Consider the following 8,383-nt stretch of genomic DNA (forward strand, 5'->3'; position numbering starts at 1 on the left):
TGTGTGTGTGTGTGTGTGGGGGTGTGTGAGTGGGTGAGCGTGTGTGCATGCGTGTGCATGTGTGTGCATGTGTGTGCTTGTGTGTACGTGTGCGTGGGAACGAGTGCGCGTGTGCGTGTGCGTGTGCTTGTGCTTGTGCTTGTGTGCGTGTGCGTGTGAACGAGTGCGCGTGCGCGTGTGCGTGTGCGTGTGCGAGTGCGTGTGCGTGTGCGTGTGTGTGTGTGTGTGTGTGTGTGTGCGTGTGCGTGTGCGTGTGCGTGTGCGTGTGCGTGTGCGTGTGCGTGTTTGAATACTGCATAAGACAATCAAAGCAACGCCTATCCATTTCACCCATCCCTCTTTTCATTCACCCACCCCTCCACCTTTTTACACCTCCTCCCTTTCATTCCCTCCACCCTTCCACCCCCTCTCTTCCATTCACTTCCCCGCCACTCTTCCATCCCTCCTCTCTCATTCCCTCCACACCCTAACATTTAAGTGACCGGCAGGTACACAGAATGATGTAAGCTAAGGAGGCGTGTTTATATGTTTATATATAATCAGCCCATAATAACAGCCCATTACACATAATGACAATAATGATATAATGTCCATCCATCCATCTTCCTGCTATGCCATGCTGCTACTTAGCGGAACAAATCTCGGACACATAATGTGTGTGTGTGTACACATACATGTTTAATAATGTAACATACATGTGTACTACATAATAGTAATGCGGATACATTTACAATGTTACATCGCTTGCACGGTTAATTGCGTTTTGCTATAAGGTCTATGAATGTAAACACATTTACCTCAGACAGCAATTCGGGAAATCCCATATATAATCAGGAGTCTATAATCAATTATGATAATAATAATAACAGGAGTAGATAATAGAATCTACTCCTGATAATAATAAGACTGCTGATATAATGTGTACGTAATAAGTACGAATACATTTACAACGTTAAATTGTTCATGGATTTCTCATATAATGTTTATGAATGTAACCAGACGCACGTCGTCAAATAACCATAGTGTGGGTACATGAAGTGAAGTACAGAAGTGGTTCGTGAATGTGTCAGTATGTAAACACATGTATGTGATTTCATGAAATTTTACCTGCCGATTAATGGTGTTGTGAATATCATTGATAGGGATGACACAACAACGCAACAAAACAACAACAAACAATGACAAACAATGACAGACACAATCATTACTGATAATAGCAGACACTGACAGGATTATAAAGGAATCACTCTGTGGATTGTTTGACATTTGATTCGAGTGCCATTCCCGTTTTTACATTACCCGAGGCTATCGAGTGCTAAACGGTAGCTTCGCACCAGCAGTACGATATCGTTATCAACAATCAATCATCGTAACTGATCGATGATTTATCGATGGTCGTAAATCCCTGATCGGTTTGTGCAAAGAGATCATTGATCGTGAGATTGAGACCGATTCCAATCACTTCTCTATCGTTTCTCTTCGGAAATCAAACTCGCTAGCAAACACCGTGTATGTAATGACTAATGTACACACTCGGTGCCATGCATTAGTCATGCATACGCCTACGTCTACTGTGTGCTTGTAAGTACTTAAATACACGGTGAGTGATGGTAAAATAGCATGCTGGTTGAAGTCACGGGACACTGTCCCGAAATAACGTCTCCCTATATATTAGATACAGCAAAACATGTACCAGCGGTCACCTCTATAGAACGGCCACCTGTCTATAAACAGCATCGTTGGCTTTTCAATTGATTAACCCCTCAGATCTGATTGCATCTATAACAATTTTGTTAATATTTTTTGTGGTCTCGTGACAAGCTCTCGTGATGCTATAATATGTAATTAAGCTTTAGCTTAATGATATTTCTGCTAGCTGGTGACATTATGTCTATGATATTTCTGCTAGCTGGTGACAGACCCGTTATTCTGTATGAGTACCCCTCACCTCGCACAACAACAAGTGCTGCACAGGTACCGCTGTGTATGCCGTGAGTGTGTGCACAGGCGCTTCTTGGATCAGTATGTATTACTACTATACATCCATGTATCAATCTCCATATAGCTATGACGTAGCAGAAGGGGCGGCTTGTGTTATGTGTTTTTTTTTCGTTGGAGAGGAGAGTTGACATAGAGTGACGTAAGCCAAGTTGCCAGTAGTGTTTGTGAATTTACGATTCACGCTGACTTGAGAGAGAGAGAGAGAAGGAGAGAGAGGGGCGTTTTGTTTCGCGGCAATCATGCAACTAAATAATGCAGGCGTACCTCACAAACCTACAATCACCTGCCGGCACTGTGATCATAAAATACAAACGTCAGTTTGATGCGAGCAGCGTTCGCATACATTCTATTATTATGTACATGTACGTACAAACATTCGCATACATTCCTGCGAAGGACATACCCCCTCACCACTGCTTCCATCGATCTTTGCAGGTCCCGTGACGCTGGCGCCATCTGACGGCTCCGGATCAAACCTTCGCTTCATGCGCAGCCTGCTGGGGCAGTCGGCACCGTCCCTATCCGCAAGTATGGTAAGTACATCTGCTTTGTACATCCTACGCTCTCTCTAGCTAGAGCCAGCGTGTGGGAGAGAGAGCACGCACTGGTTTGTAGAGACGCCTGCCTGTCTACACTGCCAGCAGTCGTATACCGACCGACGGAAATATTGGATGCTGGCATGAAATAGAGGAAAGGGAGAATTAAAATGAACTGGATGGTGAAATGAGAGCTAGAAATGTGAACGCGAGAAAAACTGATGATTTGAAAATATTGGTTTTCTGGTTTTCTTGATTCCTTCTGTGCCGATCCGTGCGTGCATGCGTGTGTTGGTGCACGGGCTTGTGTGAGCGTGTGTGCGTGCGTGCGTGCGTGCGTGCGTGCGTGCGTGCGTGCGTGCGTGCGTGTGTGCATGCGTGCGTGCGTGCGTGCGTGCGTGCGTGTGTGTGTGTGTGTTTCTCTGTAGTGAGTGCTCGTCAGGCTTCTATTTCCTCCTTCTGTGTGTTTGTGTGTGTGTGTGCGTGTGTGTGCGTGCGTGCGTGCGTGCGTGTGTGCATGCGTGCGTGCGTGCGTGCGTGCGTGCGTGCGCCTTGCCCTTCCAGGCAGTGATTCGTTTGTTTTGCTTTGAGAGGAAGCCACATGTCACGATCTCCTTGTTAGCCGGTGCTTTCTCCTCCTCTTCCTCCTCCTCCTCTTCCTCCTCCTCCTCTTCCTCCTCCTCCTCTTCCTCCTCCTCCTTCTCTGTGAAGTGCGCCGACCCCGCGCGTAAGCCGCTGTTTCTTTGTAGTGCCGCTAGCGGCGGCGACGTAATGTGATGGAAATCTGCAGGACACGCTATTACCTATACGATCATCTCATTATTAACGTGAGCTACATTCCTGTACCCCCTCCCCCCACCACCCACCCACCATCACTGCGGCACTGCCCACACATTCCCCCGCCCCCGCCTCGCATCTTCGTGTCTCTAACATTATTAGTTCATATCCACATCTTTAAATTCCTTTATATCTTTAACATATATCATATAGACTATATACTATAATCTCTTTATACTCTTTAAATGTCTTCATATCTTTAACATATATATAGACTCTATACCAATATCTCTGCATTACTTTCTCTTTAAAAAAAAAAAAATTCTTTAACACATATAGATATCTACACTGATATACACACTGATATATATTGACACACATATCTATACTGATGTCTCTGTATTACTTTGCATCTTTAAATTCCTTCATACCCTTAATACATATATGGACTCTATATTCATATCTCTTCATTACTTTACATTCTTCAAATTCCTTCATACCTTTAACATATATATTATGGAGTCTATAGTAATATCTCGACATTATTTTGCATATATAAATTCCTTGATATCCCTACTACATATCTAGTCTTATACTTGTATATCTGCATTAGTTCTTTCCTGTCTATATTCCTTCGTATCAGGAGTAAATCTCAGTTTTGATATTGTTCACTCCTGTTCATGTCTATACTACATATCGCCTCTCTACTCGCATCTCCGCATGACGTCGTGTCTGTTGACATTCCTCGATATCTATTCTGCATACATAGACTCTATCCTCGCATCTCTACATTACTTCGTGCCTCTCAACATTTCACTTCATCCATTTCGTATGTAGGTCTTCGTGATTCGGCTGCCACGTGCTGCCATCTAGCGTTCAACTATGCTGTTAGCGTGGCTGCGTCGCGAGGCGTTGCTGTGTTGGTTAGCCTAAAAGTCAATTCTCAAAGCATGCCCAGAAAACTGAAAACCTGGCACACTCCCTGGATACTTAGTCTGGTACCATGAAGTGGGAACACCCAGCGGAATATAATATTCGGGAATATTCAGGAATGTTTCAGGAATATTTACGTGGGGTATTTTTAAATGTAGGAGGTGGTACGTGTGGGTGGCTTCATTTCATCTGGCAGCTTCACTCGGGCGTCTAAGGCACGAGCTGTCGCACCTGTGCTAACAGATTAATTATATAGCATTTACTATGAGCTGCTACACGTACGCGCGCACGCACACACATGCATGCACGCACACGCGCGCGCGCCTGCCTGTGATGTCTCTGTGAAAGTGAAAGCGTACTCAGTGAAGTGAAGCTGTGAAGCTCTAGCGTGACAGCTTGCCTGCCTGTGAAGCATGCCACTAGAGTCCGCCACCAGTCAACTGTCACACACACCATTAGCTGCAGCAACATTACGGACGGTTACGCTCGGTGTTAGAGAAGGGGTTAGGTTAGGTTAGGTTAGGTCAGGTCAGGTCAGGTCAAGTTAGGTTAGGATAGGTTAGGTTAGGATAGGTTAGGTTAGGTTAGGCGAGGCGAGGCGAGGCGAGGTGAGGTGAGGTAAGGTTAGGTGATGTTGGGTTATGCCTAGGGACATGGTTACGGTTAGGTATGGGTAGGCTATCTTTAGGGTTTCGATTACGGTTAGGGGATGGTTAGGGTTAAGATTACATTGGGCCTATTCTTAAGTTAGAACTGGATGTAGATTAGTATTAGGGTTAGTTATGGTTCGGCTATGATTTGGATATGACTAGGCTATAGTTAGAGCTAGGGTTATGGTTAGTATAGAGTAAGAGGTAGCACTCGGGGGTGGATGGGGTGCATGTTTATGGTTAGGGTTATGGTTAGTGTGAGTTGTGTGTGTGTGTTAGTGTGTGTGTGTGTGTGTGTGTGTGTGTGTGTGTGTGTGTGTGTGTGTGTGTGTGTGCGTGTGCGTGTGCGTGTGTATGTGTGCGCGTGTGCGTGTGCGTGTGTGTGGCGCTGGAACATACGGTGTTTGTTTACGTTTGTTGTACATTGGTCGGCCATTGATGGCGTACCAACACTGATCCCGGCATCCGTACGGTACTGTGATAATACGGGAAAATGTACGACATAAAGCGATTTCCCAATAGCCGCAGCTGTTAAACACCCCTCTCCTCCATCCCCGTGTTATGCTGTGGATATGTGGGTTGCCCCTAGTTTCACGCCACTCACTTCTAGTACGTTCTATGGTGCGATTATGGGGCGAGGGGAGTGAATATGGAGTGGGGGGGGGGAGTGATTATTCGGTGGTAGTGTGGTGGGTTCAGTATGGGTGAAAACCCATCTCGTTTCCATCGGGAATAGACAATGAGAGAAAAGGAAATGATAATAAAATAATAAAGGCATTAGTTATATGTATGTATTGTGTTATATTATTGCGTTTATTACACATATACCTGAGCCGCGTCATCAGAATCTATAAATAGTTACGACTGTTGTGCGCCTGAAGTATCGCGGCTTTTGCACAAGCGGCTTGAGCTCACAACATGTGATTTGATAACAGCTCACGGTATTTCTGAGAGCGCCCCTTGGCCTCCCGTACTGATGCTATCTATGCGTGCTGACAACACCGTGCGTCAGTCAGTGTAGGTGTAATCGCGCACCTGTAACTAACATCTCTCTGTCTCTCTGTCTCTGTCATGCAGTCCGATCATCCCGCATACCTGCACCACGGCTCGCTGGGGGCGCTGTCGTCGCCGCTGTCGCCGATCCCGCGTAAGCCAAGTCTCGAGGACTTCCCGCAGCGCGTTGCCAAGCATCTGCGTCTGCATCGTCACTCGTCGGAGGAGGCACGCCTGAGGAGGCAGAGCATCGGTGGAATCAGCGCCCAGCACTTCCTCAATGTCCACACGCCGCCGTCACACAGTGAGTACAATATAATATACATGTAGTAGTATGCACAGTGAGTACAATACAAGATACACGTACATCTTTTTTGTGGTGAGCTACAGTGTCATTGACACTTTCATGTTGTGTGGGGGTGGAAGGGGTGCAGAGTTCAGTCGCATGCGGTTGACTGATGGTGTACTTTACACACAAGACACGCATTCAGATGATCAGCCATCGCTATATAGAAGCAAGCACGAGATAAGGGAAGCCGTTATGGTTTTTTTCTCTGCTGCTTCAGCTGCCGGCTGACATGGCGAGAGAGAGAGAGCGCGAGAGAGAGAGAGAGAGCGCGAGAGAGAGAGAGCATTGATGCCTAATCTCTCCTGATGGCATTTCTCACAGGCAATCGGTGAAAGATGAAAGTCTCTCTCTCTACATGATAACGTTCGGGATGAGGGGAAGGGGGGAGTGAGAATGATAGCGCTGTCTCTAGGGCAGGACGGGTCTGTCGAGCCTTTGACGTACGCCCGTAAACATGACGTACGGCGGCTACTACGGCCGTAAGTGTGCGTGTTTCGCTGCCGCGAGAGACCGCGAGCGGGTTTCCCAGCAGATAATACCGCAGCCCTTTAAAAAGCGCGTTAAGGTTGCAGACGTCAGCAGCAGGGCGTCTAACTAGTTTTAAAGATCCTTCTGATCTGTCATCCTTAAAAAGGAAAAGCCTCTGCGTCGTTTAGACGCTTAAAGTTAGTATGTAACTGCTTTTAAAGAGGGTGGGGTGCGTCATGCTTTAAAATGTCATTCTGAATGTGGACAAGAGCTTACTGAGTGGCGTGCGATTAGTTTTTAAGAAGGATGTCGCCCCTTTAAAAGAAAGCATTCTCTCCGTCTGTGCGTCGACACAATCCTACGGGGTCGTACGACTCTAGTGTGAGAGGAGAAGATCGCTCTTAAAAACACATTCGCACAGGGATGCATGCGCGCGAGACTCATAAGTCAGCGTGTCATGACAGTAAGCTGGTTTAGTGGTGCAGCCATGGACTGAGCTCACTCCCTTTACGTGTAACTGCAGTGCGTGCGTGCGTGCGTGCGTGCGTGCGTGCGCATGTTAGCGTGCGTGTTAGCACACAATGGGAAGGTCGTGGGAGGAGCACTCAACAACGCCAGAGCTGAGTGTTTATGATCAGTCGTTCGTCACAGCCGTCCATCTATCTATACGTACACTCGTCACACGATGTGAAGGGTCGAGCGCGTGTTTATCTACCTGTCCCCACCGCTCCCCTGCCGCGGGTCGTGTCTGCATGGGCTGGAAGGCCGACATAAACTAGTTATATATGGCACGTAGTGTGTTATTGTAGTGTATAATAACTGGTCTGTGGTTGCTCTGGTGATGATAGTATAATAGAACGGTTCCGGAAGTTTCTTGTGACTGAATTAGCAGCTAGTGTGTATACATCAGGGTGAGGGTCGGGTTGATTGATGGCTGGGCGGCGAAAATGGAAGGAGTGGATGCGAGCTAGAGAAAGGGGAGGGGAATAACAACCAGCAGGCAGCAGCAGCAAATAATAAACAACAACAACAACAACTACTACTACTCCTCCTCCTCCTACTACTTTACTACTAACTACTACTCACTACTACTACTCTATACTCACAACACTCATTTAGCAACAATCAGTTGCAGCGACCAGCGACAGTAAGTAGTTAGTAGTTAGTGTAGTAGCTGCAGCAGCGCCAGCCAGCAAGCCAGCACGCTGACAGTAGCCAGCAGTAGCAGCAGCAGCAGTAGCAGCGGTAGCAGTAGCTGTAGCAGCAACAGCTGTAGCAGCAGTAGTACCAGTAGCAGCAGCAGCAGCAGCAGCAGCAGCAGCAGCAGCAGCGGCAGCTGGGCAGCGGCCAGCAGCGCAGCCAGCGCAGCAGCCAGTAGCAGCAGTAGTACCAGTGCAGGCCGCGCGCAGCAGCAGCAGGGCAGCGGCAGCAGCCAGCAGCAGCAGCAGCAGTAGCAGCTGCAGCAGCAGCAGCAGCAGCACCCAATTCGTGAGTTTCACAATATTTCGTCGTATTTATTCTGCAATTCAAACAGAATTTGCGATGCGAGTAGGCATTATACGGTCTTTTAGACATCGCCGGCATACAAAGTTTGTGCAGTAGCTCGACTCTCTGCTGCATGCATACATGCATACATAAATACCATACATATGCTTACTGGCTGCCCCGGTTACTGC

The sequence above is a fragment of the Priapulus caudatus genome, unplaced genomic scaffold, assembly GCF_000485595.1.
Source record: "Priapulus caudatus unplaced genomic scaffold, Priapulus_caudatus-5.0.1 Scaffold912, whole genome shotgun sequence".
Classification (NCBI taxonomy): Eukaryota; Metazoa; Priapulida; class Priapulimorpha; order Priapulimorphida; family Priapulidae; genus Priapulus; species Priapulus caudatus.